This window comes from Sinohyriopsis cumingii, unplaced genomic scaffold (assembly GCF_028554795.1).
Source record: "Sinohyriopsis cumingii isolate HCF-2022 unplaced genomic scaffold, ASM2855479v2 utg001937l, whole genome shotgun sequence".
In the NCBI taxonomy this organism is placed as follows: domain Eukaryota; kingdom Metazoa; phylum Mollusca; class Bivalvia; order Unionida; family Unionidae; genus Sinohyriopsis; species Sinohyriopsis cumingii.
In genome coordinates this window covers 208,117-225,871 of record NW_028316085.1, presented here as the reverse complement: position 1 = coordinate 225,871, position 17,755 = coordinate 208,117, and the positions used below count along the sequence as shown (strand labels likewise).

The window sequence follows — 17,755 nt, the reverse complement described above, 5'->3', positions numbered from 1 at the left end:
TTATTTGTATTTGTAGCATTTGCATATATTCAACATTTCGTCTGGCCGCCTTATGTTGCTATATCTCATGTCGTTCTTCAACATATATATCAGCAAAGGCTCAACACGTACATTTCTTCAAATCTTTATACTTAATATAGCACCAGATGAACCACGATTTATGACTGTTCATAGAACATGAAGAACGTTCGTTACGATTGGTGTCAAAAGTTGATTAATTTTAAAGAAAATTGTAAACATAACGGGATTGCATTTATTTAAATCAGTTTAAATATTCAACTTTCTCCTGATATTGGCAGTGGAGACAAAACGCACACACACACACACACACACTTACATACACACATGCACACGCAAACACACCCACCCATATATATATATATATATATATATATATATATATATATATATATATATATATAGAGAGAGAGAGAGAGAGAGAGAGAGAGACTGAGAGAGAAATTCATATATATCAGAACTCATTACCTTGATAATATTCGTGAGGTGCACCTCGCCTCTTTGAAATGATATCCATAATGAGAAAAATAGATTTAATTTGTATCTGAAGAACGAAAACTTGTCACAGTGTTAAAGAATTTTCAAACAAGTTCAAAGCATTGAAAACAAACTTTGACGTGCAAAAACATGTACGTAGTGATTTTAAATAAATTTAGTGATTGATAACTATCTCTCGCAGTGGAAGAAACACATGGATAGTCATAGTCATGCAAAGCACATTACCTAGCTTCCTGCTTATTTGGTTCTGCTCGGTAACTGGTTAAGGAACTTAAGCATGAACATGAAATCAATTTCGGTCCATAAGGTGGAGTAATCTTGAAGTAAACTTGGGTCTCTAAATAGAACAATGATATTCCACTCAAAGTTAACATCTGTATATATGGGTGGAAGCTAATTCCCGTACTAGTCCATAATGTCGGACAATTTACCAGACTAGCTTTTCCTTCTGAAAGTAGTGATATGGTAGAACAGTATCAATAATTCAATTTGTTGACCTAAAATAAACATAGTGTGGGATTAATTTAAACCAACCCCTGAGAGAGAGAGAGAGAGAGAGAGAGAGAGAGAGAGATGGAGGGAGCAATGCAATAATACAACTGATCATTCTCAAGAAGTGAACATGATCCATCAATACACTAATTAAAAAAATAAGCAATGGGTAATTACATTTAAATTGTGGATCAAAAGCATTCGTTTCTTTAACAATATCCAGGAACTTGCCTGTTGCTGGATTGCAAGCAAGAGATTGGTAGAGGTTCTTCGATATTCTGAAAGTATAGTCTGCAGCGGACCATATAAAAAATGTATGAAAAGGCTCGTATGAGGTATGTTGCAGTTCTGGGTCTAAAATTATCAAACGCACAATGTTTTAAAAAATATCAACATGCAGTATATTACCCAATACAAATTGAAAATTCAAAGTACACTTACAATCTTATGAATTAAATTCCAAATAAGCCTAAATGTCCAATCACTACTGAACTACTGAATAAAATACAATGGTCATGAATGTCCTGATAGCATACAATGATAAAATCCAGACATGTTTTAATTAGTTCACAAAATTACAAAGTAATATGTTAATAAAAATGGGCACTTTTGCAATTACAAATAGTATTTGAAATAAACAATTCCTATCGAATCATATCTGATATCAGCAATACCACTGTATGATCAGATTCCGTGGTCAGGAGGAACGGCTGGTAGTCCGTATGTATAGGTAATAGTATATTAAGTCGGGTTCTAAAACGTAAGTCCATGTTTAAAAACCTATGCCAGTGTCATTCAAAATATGTATGTTTATTCTTTACATCTGTAGTGAGTAGTTGATTGACGATTGCAACCTAGGTTGTCTTCTCATCAGCCGTCGACAAAGTTTACTGAACGTCAAATGTTTAAGTATATAAAAACATGTCGAATCAAAACCCATGATACTAGAATATCTTCCACTGTTTATCCAACATCGTCATTTATTTCCCATTTCACAAGTCGTATCTCGTACACCAGTCTCATACATCAGTCTTCCATTATGTGGGACATCTTCCACTGTATCGCGGCTATGATTAAAGAAATTAAACCACCTCACAATTATGATTAAATAAATTAAACCACGTCACATTTATGAAAAAAGAAATTAAACCACATCACAATTATGATTAAATAAATTAAACCACGTCAGTTATATGGCAGAGAACTAAATAATTAAAATACCTCATAGTTAGCCATTATATCAGTCTGAGAATATCATAAGAGCGCCAGGATTTTACAGTATGCTCTTCGTTAGGCAACAATTATTTCCTCCTGTCTGACATTGCTACATTACTGTAATTTACCTATGTTACGTTACACGCGTGTATATGCAACTGTCCGGATTTGATGTACGTGTACCTGCGAATCATGGAACCTTATTTTGCACATGGTTCAGCATTAAAGTTTTCGGGAGGATCAGGGAAGTGCATACGTTATTACCAAATATTCCGAACCGTATGCACGTGTCCTAGTGTTGGGACCCTAGTTATGACATGGTCACGTGAATTGGTCTCCTGTTTGTCAGGAGTCAAATTGCTAAACACTAAACTCTCTTTCTTTATATATTGTTGTTGTATTGTTGTTGTTGTTGTTGTTGTAGGGTTTAACGCCATTTTTCAGCACACGATAGGCTATACATGGCAGCCAGTATTAATGGTGGAGGAAGAACCCGAGAAAACCCCGGAAAGAACCGCCCACCCACGAGAAGCTACTGGCAAGCTTTCTGACATACCCACACTGGCTGAATCTGAGACTCGAACCCACGCAGACAGAGGGTAGATGGCAGTGATCCGTAACAAAAAGCGCTTTAGACCACTCGGTCACTCGGGGACCCCTTTATATACTGAACACAGACTTTAGTATGAACATTTCTGCACGTTCAAACCGCGGATCGCAGGGTTCCATTACTCCCAGCTTCATCATTTCGGCCTTTACGACTGTCTCCCATTGTACTTCAGTTGTTTAATCGACATTTCTATTTCACTAGTTGTCATTTTCCCATGTTAAGATTTTACAAAGATTTGACCATTCGCTTATTCTTGAGTGGCGGTCACTACATTAGCGCTAACAATGAGTTAGTTATATATCCGGTTGGAAGTTTTCTTAGTTATCAATTTTCATTCTTAGTATTATGTCTGCGTTTTTCAATGCGCGTACTTTTCGAATGGTTGTACTAAAGAGGTTGGCTGAAAGTAGCCGATTGAGTTTTGAGATCTTAATTTGGATTTCGCGACGGTGTTGCTTCGTCCCTCCTGCAGCTTGCCCAAAAGTGTCATCCAGCGCTTTGTATGGGTCATATAAATACATATATTATGTATTGGTGATATACGTATATGTTGAGTAACAGTATGAATGGGGTGGTCTTACTATTGTTACAAGCCAGGGCTCTTTACGTGACCGAGCGGTGTCAAACCCTGGCGCGATTCCCGCTAGAAGCCATAAGTTTACCCCGCATTTCCAGAGAGTTCCATACAACTTCAGTTGTAAATTAGAAAGCCTGACGTGTCCGTTATATATATATATATATATATATATATATATATATATATATATATATATATATATATATATATATACATTTTACTCTAATCAATGCAAGACCAGATATCTCACAACCTGGCAAATATATATAAACCGCACATCTGCATGGTTTCTCTTTGTTAGGTTTCGGTAACGCAGCAGTTCACGTAGGAACTATACAACCATCCCTTAAGACAGGGAACTATTTTAACTATGCCACCTTAGGAAAGTAAAACTATTGTGTCCATGCACATTTTGCCAGTACAACTGCATCACATTCGCCACCATATCGACAATCTTTGTATTTGCAGAGTCCTATCTTATTTATTCCTTTGTGTAATTTACCGGTTTACTGCCGTAAATACTGACACTGCAGTCACACCACCAGTGTAAACTACTATATTTTATTAAGGACTTTGTTATTCCAGGGACACTTATTCAGTTTTGACCCGAATAAACTACTAGTGAACCATGGAATCATGGATAGTCACTTACACTTCACTCAGTGGCGTTTGCTCCTAGTAATTTGCCAATTATTTCGGACTAAGGAATTTTTTCCATTGCACTGAATTCCAATAATCAAACAAGTAATCACACAAATCTAAGAATTCCTTAAAACGGGGCACTATAACCAAATTAGCATACTCCGAATTTATTGCAATATTTAATTGTTATACATGTGGTGTGATGGTACAACTGGCTTTCATTTGGTATGGTCCCAAGAAGAACAAATTTTTATTTTTCTTATATTGTATCTTCTCTAACTGCCCCCCTTCTTCTCCTTCTCTGATCAGATGGGTGTTCTCTCCCTCTGTTACAATCATCTTCGCCAGCTCCTCTATCTTAATCCCCATCCTCGTTTTCTTTTTTCCCCTTGCTTTATTCCTATGTCCCCGACTTCTTTCCATCTGTACATGTTTCTTATCTACTGCGATATCCAGATATGATCTTCATTCCCTTATTCGGATTTAGTTTGATGTTCTCTTTGCATTATAGTTGTTTTCTGCTCCTTTACTACCAAGTAGCTGTCATCGCCTCTGCTTCTTAGTTTGTTAATATTTTTTATTGGTGCAAGAACTCTAAAAGTCACTTGCCATTTCGTGTTGTTTTTTGTTCGATCTACTTACAACTATATCGTTTTTTAATATGTAACTAAATGGTGAACAACATTATTTGAGACGAATAATTATCTTGTCTTTACCCTATTTTCCTTTGCACTTTTAATTAAGTTTATCTCCTAGTTAGGGTATGTTGTTAGAATTGTGAAATTACTATAACAGGCAGTCAAGTTCACTGACTCTTAGACATGGCGAAGCAAGCTGAATGAGTGAAAAGGGGTCTTTTCCTTTGGGTGGCTTTTGCGGTCTTGCGTTAATTTCCTTTTTTTCTTTGGCATGTACGTACTTAGGTATCTATTAACTTCGTCTAACTATTTTCCCAAGAGTGGGATATTTAAAATTGATGTTATTTCGTATAGTGTGGACAATGCTGTCTCTGTTTTGGTGCGGAATCATCTTTAGGCAAATGGGGCTGTGATTGACCGGAAATTGTCCAACCAAATCCCCTGTTGGGAATAGCATAACCAATAACTTCCTTCAGTGGCTGTAATTTATGATATACTACCCAAAACAGCTAAGATTTCGCCATTGTTGTTATCTTGTACATTGCCTCTATTTTAGTTCTGAATGCCAGGAAAATGTCTTATGTAGATCCAAAGTGTTTGCTTTTTGACCGCTGTATATTCAGGACATCTGCTTTGTGAAAGAGTTGGGTATTTAGGTTTTCTTTAAACATGTTTTTGTGCTCATAATTGGGGCATATATTTAGCGCACGTTCAATTATATAAGGTATCAGGCAGTGAATTTTCTTTATTTCTTTAGCATGGACTTACTTAGGTATCTATTAATTGCGTTTAAATATTTTTCCCAGAGGGTGTGATGGTTGACTTATTACTGATGTAGATCATCTTGCGTGAGCAATGAACCCTTCCAACCATATCCCCTGTTGGGAATGGTATTGCCAATACCTTCCTTCAGAGGTTGTGCTTTATGACCTGCTATCCAAAACAGCTAAGATTCTGTCCTTATTGGCATCTTGTACATTGCCTCTATTTTAGTTATGAATGCCAGGAACATGTCATATGTATATACGAAGTGCTTTCTTCTTGGCCTCTGCATAATCGAAACACCAAACAACCTACTACTAAGACCGAATTATGGAAACTTGGGCACAATTGCTGGGCTGTTCTAAAATATGGCCAAAAAGATGACTCCGAATAAGGTTACATGGACCAATGTATGTGAGCATGCCTTCCAAACCCCATGCCTTAAAACCCCATGCTCATACAACCATTTATTAAAAACCCCTATCCTGATATAATCATTGATTAAAAACCCCATGCTGATACAAGCATTTATTAAAAACCCATGCTGATGCAATCATTTATTAAAAAACCTATGCGGATACAACCATTTATTAAAAACCCAATGCTGATACAACCATTTATTAAAAACCCATGTTGAAACAACCATTTATAAAAAAAACCATGTTGATACAACCATTCAGTAAAAACCCCATGCTGATACAACGATTTATTAAAAACCCCTATGCTGATACAACCATTTATTAAAAACCCAATGCTGATACAATCATTTATTAAAAAAACCCATTTATTAAAACACTCCTGATGATACAACCATTTATTAAGAACCCCATGCTGATACAACTATTAATTAAAAACCGCATGCTGATACATCCATTTATTAAAAACCCCTATGCTGATACAACCACTTATTAAAATCCCCATGCTAATACAACCATTTATTAAAAACCCCTATGCTAATGCAACCATTTATTAAAAAACCCATGCTGATAGAATCATTTATTAAAAAACCCATGATAATACAATCATGTATTAAAAACCCCATGCTGATACAACCATTAAAAATTCCATGCTGATACAACCATTCACTAAAAACCCATGCCGATACAACCATTTATTAAAACCCCTATGCTTATACTACCATTTATTAAAACCCCATGTTGATACAACCATTTAGTAAAATCCCATGTTGAAACAACTATTTATTAAAAACCCCATGCTGATACAACCATTTATTAAAAACCCCTATCCTGATAGAATCATTTATTAAAAACCCCATGCTGATACAACCATTCATTAAAAACCCCATGCTGATACAACCATTTATTAAAAACCCCATGCTGATACAACCATTTATTATAAACCCATGCTGATACAGCCATTTATTAAAAAACCCATGCTGATACAACCTATTAATAAAAACCTTTATGCTGATACAACCATTTATTAAAAAACCCATGCTGATAGAATCATTTCTTAACAAACCCATACTGATACAACCAAAACCTAAAAACTCCATGCTGATACAACCATTTATTAAAAACCCCTATGCTGATACAACCTTTTATTAAAAGCCCAATGCTGATAAAGCCATTTATTAAAAACCACTATGCTGATACAACCATTTATTAAAAACCCCTATGCTGATACAGCCATTATTAAAACCCCATGCTGATACAACCATTTATTAAAAAGCCCATGCTGATACAACCATTTATTAAAAAGCCCATGCTGATACAACCATTTATTAAAAACCAAATGCTGATATAACCATTCATTAAAACCCCATGATGATACAACCGATCTTTTAAAACCCCATGCTGATACAACCATTTATTAAAAACCCCATGCTGACACAATCATTTATTAAAAACCCATGCTGATACAATCATTTATTAAAAACCCCATGCTGATACAACCATTTATTAAAAACCCCTATCCTGATACAATCATTTATTAAAAAACCCATGCTGATACAACCATTTATTAAAAACCCCTATGCTGATGCAACCATTATTAAAACCCAATGCTGATACAATCATTTATTAAAAAGCCCATGCTGATGCAACCATTTATTAAAAACCCCATGCTGATACAACCATTTATTAAAAACCAAATGCTGATATAACCATTCATCAAAACCCCATGATGATACAACCGATTTTTTAAAACCCCATGCGGATACAACCATTTATTAAAAACCCCATGCTGACACAATCATTTATTAAAAACCCATGCTGATACAATCATTTATTAAAAACCCCATGCTGATACAACCATTTATTAAAAACCTCATGCTGATACAACCATTTGTTAAAAACCTATGATGACACAACCATTTTTTAAAAACCCCTATCCTGATACAATCATTTATTAAAAAACCCATGCTGATACAACCATTTATTAAAAACCCATGCTGATACAACTATTAAAAATCCCATGCTGATACAAGTATTTTTTAAAAACCCCATGCTGATACAATCATTTACCAAAAACCATGCTGATACAACCATTTATAAAAACCCCATGCTGATACAACCATTTATTAAAAACCCCATGCTGATACAACCATTTGTTAAAAACCCCATGCTGGTACAACCATTTATTAGAAACCCATGCTGATACAATCATTTATTAAAAACCCATGCTGATACAATCATTTATTAAAATCCCCCTTCTGATACAACCATTTATTAAAAACCCCATGCTGATACAACCATTTGTTAAAAACCCCTATCCTGATACAATCATTTATTAAAAACCCATGCTGATACAACCATTTATTAAAAACCCATGCTGATACAACTATTTATTAAAAATCCCATGCTGATACAACCATGTATTAAAAACCCCATGCTGATACAAGCATTTATTACAAACCCCATGCTGATACAACCATTTATTAAAAACCCCTATCCTGATACAATCATTGATTAAAAACCCCATGCTGATACAATCATTTATTAAGAACCCATGCTGATACAATTATTTATAAAAATCCCATACTGATACAACCATTTGTTAAAAACCCCATGCTGATAGAATAATTTATTAAAAACCCATGCTGATACAATCACTTATTAAAAAACCCATGCGGATACAACCATTTATAAAAAAACCAATGCTGATACAACCATTTATTAAAAGCCCCATTTTGATACAACCATTTATAAAAAACCATGCTGATACAACCATTCAGTAAAAACCCCATGCTGATACAACGATTTATTAAAAACCCCTATGCTGATACAACCATTTATTAAAAACCCCATGCTGATACAATTATTTATTAAAAAACCCATTTATTAAAAAACTCCTGATGATACAACCATTTATTAAGAACCCCATGCTGATACAACTGTTAATTAAAAACCCCATGTTGATACATCCATTTATTAAAAATCCCTATGCTGATACAACCATTTATTAAAATCCCCATGCTGATACAACCATTTATAAAAAAAACCTATGCTGATACAACCATTTATTAAAAAACCCATGCTGATAGAATCATTTATTAAAAAACCCATGATAATACAATCATTTATTAAAAACCCCATGCTGATACAACCATTCATTAAAAACCCATGCCGATACAACCATTTATTAAAACCCCTATGCTTATACTACCATTTAATAAAACCCCATGTTGATACAACCATTTAGTAAAATCCCATGTTGATACAATTATTTATTAAAAACCCCATGCTGATACAACTATTTATTAAAAAACCCATGCTGATAGAATCATTTATTAAAAACCCCATGCTGATACAACTATTTATTAGAATCCCCATGCTGATACAATCATTTATTAAAAACCCCATGCTGATACAACCATTTATTATAAACCCCATGCTGATACAACCATTTATTAAAAACCCCTTGCTGATACAACTATTTATTAAAAACCCCATGCTGATTCAACCATTTATTAAAAACCCCTATGCTGATACAACCATTTATAAAAACCCAATGCTGATACAACCTTTTATTAAAAACCCCTATGCTGATACAACCATTTATTAAAAGACCCATGCTGATACAACCATTTATTAAAAAACCCATGCTAATACAATCATTTATTAAAAACCCCATGCTGAAACAACCATTTATTAAGAACTCCATGCTGATAAAACCATTTATTAGAAACCCCATGCTGATACAATCATTTATTAAAAACCGTATGCTGATACAACCATTTATAAAACCACATGTTGATATAACCATTTAGTAAAATCCCATGTTGATACAACTATTTATTAAAATCCCCATCCTGATACAACTATTTATTAAAAACCCCATGCTGATACAACCATTTATTACAAACCCCATGCTGATATAACCATTTATTAAAACACCATGCTGATACAACCATTTATTAAAAACCCCATGCTGATACAACCATTTAGTAAAACCCCATGTTGATACAACCATTTATTAAAAAACCCATGCTGATACAACCATTTATTAAAAAACCCATGCTGATACAACCATTTATTAAAAAAACCATGCTGATACAACCATTTATTAAAAAACCATGCTGATACAACCATTTATTAAAAAACCCATGATGATACAACCATTTATTCAAGAGAAGTGATACACAAATTTATAGCTGGCCACTTAAATTGTAAATCAAAATTTTGGAGTAGCAAAAGAAAAGTTATATCTTTACCTCTTTGAAAACTGAACAACTATGCGAAATTTAAATCACGTAAAATCATATCTGAAATTTTTATTTTCAGAGCTATAATAATTTATTTGAATTCAAGTTTTCTGGCTTGCCCAGAGTTTAGATTATTGCCCAGATTTTGAGTCACTGAGAAATTCTGACTTGGGAACAACAATTCTAAGAAATAATATATATATATATATATATATATATATATATATATATATATATATATATATATATATATATATAAACACACACATCTTTTCCTCAGTAACTCGTGCACAATGGGGTCAACACACATTGACCGCTCTATTAGTGAGGCCCAAGTTACCTAGGGACCTCCAAAAATTAAAAAATAATTGCTTTGACATCAAGAAAACCGGGGGGTGGGGTGGGTGGGGGGTGGAGCAGCATTAGGGAACTGGGTAGTCCTACAATGTAAGACACAGCACGTTTTTGTTTAAGTGCTATTTTTATTCTGGGGGGTGATTAATATGTCCAGATAAATGAATTTTCCGGAGAATTAAATCATGCATTTTTATTTTATGATGTCATCATAGCATGTACGTGTACACCTCTCCCTCGATAACTCATGCACAACGGCGTCCCACCACCCCCTAGAATAAAAATATCTTACACTGTAGGACTAGGGAACTGGGCTGTTTAATGACTGAATACTCATTTTGCAATCACATCGATAATAATTTTGAATAATGCACCTTTTCTAATTAAGTTGTTCATTATTCTGTTTAAATAACATTTATTTTCAAAATGTCCAACATATGAAAGATTATTCGAACTGGTTTCAACAACCATCACGTGTACACTAAAAATCTGTGTAATGCATCACTGCTTTTTGTTTCCTTGATGAGTCTGGCGCCCGTAGTGGTGTTTAATAGCATCCTGCCAAATCGGGAGTCCACATAGCAGGGAACTAGACTAACTGTTGATATACCACCAAACAATGTTTCTTTTTAACAATCGTCTACAATGAAACTCAATTTTTGTATTGTTCAATTAGTACAATATATATGTCGTGATTTCATTGGAAGTAACAATGAAACGTCTTATCATCCTTGAGGATATCTCTAAGTGCTAATTCAAGAATTCTCTGAAACTATCTTGTCCACAATGGTCTGTATCTGTGAAATCAAGTTCTTTGTTTTACAAAATATTCATTTTGCTTGGCTTATTTGTTATCTTTGATTACAGTTATGAAATAGTCGGTTAATTTAAGGTAGTTTATGTTACATACACAATAACATTTATAAGTGTTCAATTGATCAAATGAAGTGAGTTCACCTGACATATGACTGGGGCCACTAGATTTTAAGTTTGTAGGATTTTTGTGCCTTTTAACTTTTCTTTTATTGCACCTCCTTTATTTGATTCAACATACATAATTAACGTGATAATACAAAGGAGGCCAGATTTTAATTCAGTGCAACAATACAAGAAATACTTCTGCAAGTCAGTTATCAAAACAGTCAGAACTTAATTAGGTTCTCAGAGAAACACTTGTGGGCATAGCCGTTATGGTAGATTTACGCATTTTACATTTAATTACAAGAGGACACATTGCAATTTTGATGATTACACTTAAAAGGAACTACAAGATAGAACGAAAACACAAATTTCAATTGATAAAGACATTATTTAATTTCTATTTATTTATTAAAGTACTGCCTCCACACGATATAATAGACATTTTCATTAATCAAAATTTCCTTACATATCGTTAATTGTTGTGTACTAGAAATGTCATTTGGAAAGAAAATGTAAAAAAACTGTATGACCTATTTTTAAATTTGATATTTCATAGTGTTGATTACAATGTCCAGGTCCTATCGTTTTTGACGATATATACATCAAAGTTTCCATTACCAATTTTGATCGCAATTTTCTTCAAGTTCAACAAATAGGGATCAATTTTTGGGGTATTTTCTGGTTTAAAAAATATGCAGGTTCGTGAGTTATCAGGGCGCGAGTTATTGAGGGAGTGGTATGTATGTATGTATGTGTGTGTGTGTGTGTGTGTGTGTGTGTGTTTCTGTATAATTTGTACATTTGGTTTGACAGGATTTTAGTATTTACTATTATACCAAATTTTAGATTCCAAGATTCTGACCTGATCATGGAGCTCTACTAAAAGTCTAGTTTTTAGTCTCTTCATATAAGCAGTGTAAATCTCCACATAGTGGATTGAACCTTATTGATATAAACAGTATCTCTCATTTACCAAATTTAATTTAGAAAATATAAATTTGCTATACATTTTTTTAACCTAGATTATTTTAATCCTCTCATAATACTTACAATTAGAAAATCTGTGAAAGCTTTGTTATATTAAGTTTGCAATATGATAATGAAAGAAAATCACCATCAATGTCAATGAATTTGTGACTATATAAATAAGGGAAAGAAATAACATAATAACAGGTAAATATAATACACTCTTTATTTATTTTAGAATCATAAAATATATTTCTTCATTCTTCTCTTTAATCTCTTAAATATATCTAGACTTCATTATACAAAAATATCAGCACCAATGACACTCACATATTTCTACCCTCTTTTCACCTCAAGCCAGTACGACTCAAACACAGAATGTTTATGACTGGAAGAACCTTGACTAACAGTCATAACGAATGGTACTGGATGTGGAATCGTAAAACATAATACTTAATTTTTTTTAAAGGAAATATCAAGGTTCTACTGAGTTTTGAATATTTACTTGTTACCCTGGTATTGGTGATGGAAGCAAAATGTGAGAATAGTAAAAGTAATTCTCTTGTTCAAACTTTAGAAGGCACTTTTCCATCCAGTGATAATCAGAACAAGAATAGGAATGAGAATGAAAATTTAGAAATGATTACTACCTTGTCTGACCTGAAGGAAAATTTGGACAGTAGTCGTTATTCAGTTTGCATATGATGTGAACGATACAATTTTGTCTCTGAGTGAACAAAAGAGTAAACAATTCAATAAAGTTTCCCAAGATTTACAAGAAATATAGGATAGGATTAAAGAAGTTTAAAGTAACCAATTTATCAAAGAAAACTGAAATTAAATCCTTAGTGCAAAGAATCTCAGAGTAAAGTTTCAAGCAATAATGAGCAAACCTTGCATAAAACCCAAAAGAATGGTGGAACAAACACCATCACTAACATTAACCCTGTTATTTGATGGAAATGTAGATCTTGATTAATATCTCACTTCAATAATCCTGCAAAAGCATTTTACCTAGCTAGCAGATTGTCTGGTGTAGACTGAAGCTGCTTAGGCATGGTACAGATCAATGGTCTGAGTAATCATGCAAAACTTAAGTAAGGAAACTTGAGTAAGATAGAAATCAAAGTCTGAGTAATCATGCAAAACTTAAGGAAACTTGGGTAAGGTAGAAATCAATGGTCTGAATAATCATGCAAAACTTAAGGAAACTTGAGTAAGGTAGAGATCAATGGTCTGAATAATCATGCAAAACTTCAGTAAGGAAACTTGGGTAAGGTAGAAATCAAAGTCTGAGTAATCATGCAAAACTTGAGTAAGGAAACTTGAGTAAGGTAGAGATCAATGGTCTGAATAATCATGCAAAACTTGAGTAAGGAAACTTGAGTAAGGTAGACATCAATAGTCTGAGTAATCATGCAAAACTTGAGTAAGGAAATTTGATTAAGGTAGAAATCAATGACTTGAGTAATCATGCAAAATCACTTTACCTAGCTAGCAGTTTGTATGCTAAGGTTTATTTGCTGCATTGAAAACTTGAGTATGAACACAGAACCAACTATGATACTCTATTTGAAGCACTCACAATCATATTAAAACAAAACACAAAGACCTTTCACTCAATTTCTTCTGTACAAAGACCAGAGATATTTCACTCAAAGTTCAAACCTAGATACAGAGAGAAAGGGGAGGCAATTCCTTAACTAGCTCAGTTCAGTGAAGCCTTCAGCAGTTCTGACATAAGACTGAGACTTGGGGAACAAGAACCATCAATGACTGTGACATAAGACTGAGACTTTAAGGGAACAAGGGTCATAAGTGACTCCGACTCTGGCATAAGACTGAGACTTGGGGAACAAGGGTCATCAGTGACTGTGACATAAGACTGAGACTTAGGAAACAAGGGTCATCAGTGACTTTGACTCTGACATAAGAGTGAGACTTAGGGAACAAAGGTCATCAGTGGCTCTGACTGACATAAGACTGAGACTTGGGGAACAATGGTCATCAGTGACTTTGACTCTGAATTAAGACTGAGACTTAGTGAACAAGGGTCATCAGTGACTCTGACATAAGACTGAGACTTGGGGAACAAGGGTCATCGATGACTGCGACACAGACCTGCCAAACCTGACAAGTCCATCGCAGTAAGGCAGTTGATTTTTTCCATAAGACTGACCATTTTTCATTAAGGTGTAACAAAATATCAATAACTGCTATTGTAAAGCTGGAAAACGTAATTAAAAGTTTGATGCATTGACAATAAACATTATGTTTAATTGAATAACTTGTAGAGTACACATAGACTTTATTTACCACTAGTACAGTTGCACAAACTCTAGTTCCAAACTCTATACAGCTCAATGACTTGTTGCTATCTCTCGACTTGACATAATTCTTAGAAATTCTTTTCCATTTCACATGACAACGGCAATCTCATATCTCGCCACGAGTCCATTCCAGCTTTTATTCACAAGAATCTGAATACTCATTTTTATTCTTCTGTGTTGATGATTAACATTTTTCTAGAAGCTTATTTGCCTTCTCGTCTTAAAAATGCATCACTTTCTGGATGCCATTTCCAAAAAATTCTATAATCAACAGTTTGATCATGCAGACGCTTCTCATGAACAAAAAGGTGCAGTTTAAAGCATCTGGGGTGCTGCTGCAAAGTTAATCTGGTTCCCTGACTAATTTCACTAATTCTAAGATGAAACCAGGATCCAAATAAAACACAGATGAACCAATTATCCTGATTTTTCAGCAACTATAATTTTTCCGTAGCTTTTACTAGCATGCTGTATGTCCATATTTCAAGGGTAGTTTTCGTAAGACTTACGGCAAAATTGTAAGAGCTGGCAGATTTGTGTGACATAAAATTGAGGCTTAGGGAACAAGGGTCATCAGTAACTGTGACATAAGACTGAGACTAATGGAACAAGTGACATCAATGACTCTGACTCTGACATAAGACTAAGGCTTCGGGAACAAGGACCATCAATGACTCTGACATAATACTGAGACTTAGGGAACAAGGGTCATGAATGACTCTGACATAATACTGAGACTTAGGGAACAAGGGTCATGAATGACTCTGACATAATACTGAGACTTAGGGATCAAGGGCTATACACTTTGTCAGATGCTGTACCATTATATGTAAAACTGAAAACACACAGAATAGCTGATATACAGAGAACTAGAATAGTAGGTTCCATTCAAGAGAATGCATGTAACAGGTGTGAAGACCTGGAACAAAACACTATAACAATGTCAACTTGTTCAACAAATGAAATTGACCCTGCAAAACAATAAATTACAAATTCCCCAGGTCCAAGAAACCAAAAGAATTAGTGAAATGAAAAATATGTGGAAGATCTGGCAGTTTTAACCATCAGAAAAAGGACTTTAAACCTAAATGTGGAGGTAACTCCAGACAGAAACCCAAACTGTAGTTCAAAAATTGTGAAAATTCAGCAGATTTTAGCGTAGTTTGAGAGAAAACAAAAGTCAAGGTCAAAGGCAAAACCCGGATAACTTCAAAGGGATGAGTGTAGGAAAATAAACTCGACTCTGTCTTTCCTAGTAGGTCCCCAATAATAAAACATAACAGCCTGTACTGGCAAGAATAAACAACAAAAAATGAAAATAGTTCATGGCACAGGGGCAATTATGTCTATTTTAAGCAAACATAGTAGACCAATGGTCAAATCCATCAGAAATCAACCCAGTAAATAGAAAATTACTAACAGTAACTGGTGATACTGTACCATTTTATGTTAAAGAAAATTTGGACATAACCCTAGGGAATAAAGCATTTAAACATGTTTTTGCAGTAGCTCAGCATCAAGAGATCCTGTGAATGGACTTCATGTTGGCAAACATGTGCGACCTAATAATACGCAAGGGGTGTTTCACTGTAAGTGGAGAAAAGTTACATATTTCTTTAACAGTATAAATGGTACTGTCTGTTGCTGGGTAGTGATTACTGCAAATTCCTCCACATTCTGAAAATATAGTAAAAAAGGAAACCATTAGGACATGTGGGAGAAGGCTCCTGTGGATCAACTGAACCTGCAAATAAATCTGTTGTTAAACATTATTGTTGGTAGTCAAAGTTAAAACTGACCCTAGTAGAAACATATTTTTTGGAAAGTGAACCAAGTCAAATATTTAAAGATACAATAGTAGCCCTATATCACCCTGTATCAATAAATAATTGTACTACCTCTGAAGTAAACAAGGTCTCAGAAAACATATGATAAAATGAATGAGATAATGCCACAACAAGCTGGCATGTTTTGAAAGGGCCTCAACGTATTTATCTGAAGAACAAATAAATGAACTTAAGAAAACTTTGATTAAAAATCAGGATGTTTTCTCCAGAAATTATATATACATATATCAAACAAGACTAACACAACATACAATTAACACAAATGATGCCAAGCCAATTACACTTTGTTTGTACAGTACTCCCCAAGCAAAATGGAACTAGTAAGATATAATGTCATACTTTATGTTTTGTAAGATAAAAGTGAATACATCTGCCTCTTGCCTACAATATATCACAAGCAGCACCTTTTCTTTTGATAAATTCGAATTTTGTACACAAGTGCATTTAGTAGTAAACAGTTAGACAACGTATTTCCAAAACCTAAGAACTATATTACATTGCCAGAAAATGGATTCAGGAAGCTGCCTACAAAAGGCAGACAGCACTATCTAGTAAGCCAAATTTTAAAAACAAATTGAAGCAATAACTCTGTGTATAAACTTATCTGAAACAACCTTATTTATGGACACTTTGTAACCTGGTTGTAAGAGGGAACATTTTTTTGCCAAATGTCATCTTCTATTTAACCAAGTTCTCTGTGTAACATGCCTCTAGGAATTTCCCCATGACCAACTTCTTTGTGTCACTTGACTCTACAAATTTCCCCATGACCAAATTCTCTGTGTCACTTGACTCTAGGAATTTCCCCATGACCAAATTCTCTGTGCCACTTGATTCTTGAGTTAGAAATTTCCCATGACCCAAGTCTCTCTGCCAATTACCTCTTGAGGTAGGAATATTCCCCCATTTTGTATCAGTTTCTTGTAAATATTTTGCAACCAGTTCATGTCTGCTAGTGTAAAGTAGTCTATAGCTTATGCAAGGATCATTACATTTTTCTAATTCTAACGTTTGTCTTATATTCAGTTATTGCTCTTAGCAACAACATTAAGACTTGGTATATTAGACTATTTGTTTCAACTCAAAAAAGATGTATCTAAAACTGTTTCATACTAAACCACAGCCCACAAGCATCCACTTTATTTAATCATTTAGTCTACTGATTCCACATTGAAACCAATTCTTATTAAAACAAATTTACCACCTACTCTAATATAGT

The 17,755-nt window shown here is 34.2% G+C and overlaps 1 long non-coding RNA gene across 5 annotated transcripts in view; it reads right to left on the bottom strand.

The window, feature by feature from the left end:
* Positions 1 to 12,567: 12,567 nt before the first annotated feature.
* LOC149771357 (uncharacterized) overlaps positions 12,568 to 17,755 on the bottom strand; it is a 71,156-nt gene continuing 65,968 nt past the window's right edge. For all 5 annotated transcript variants that reach the window (XR_016418317.1, XR_016418318.1, XR_016418316.1 and 2 more), the window contains one exon: positions 12,568 to 16,366. This is a non-coding gene — a long non-coding RNA (uncharacterized LOC149771357). The remainder of the gene's footprint in view (positions 16,367 to 17,755) is intronic.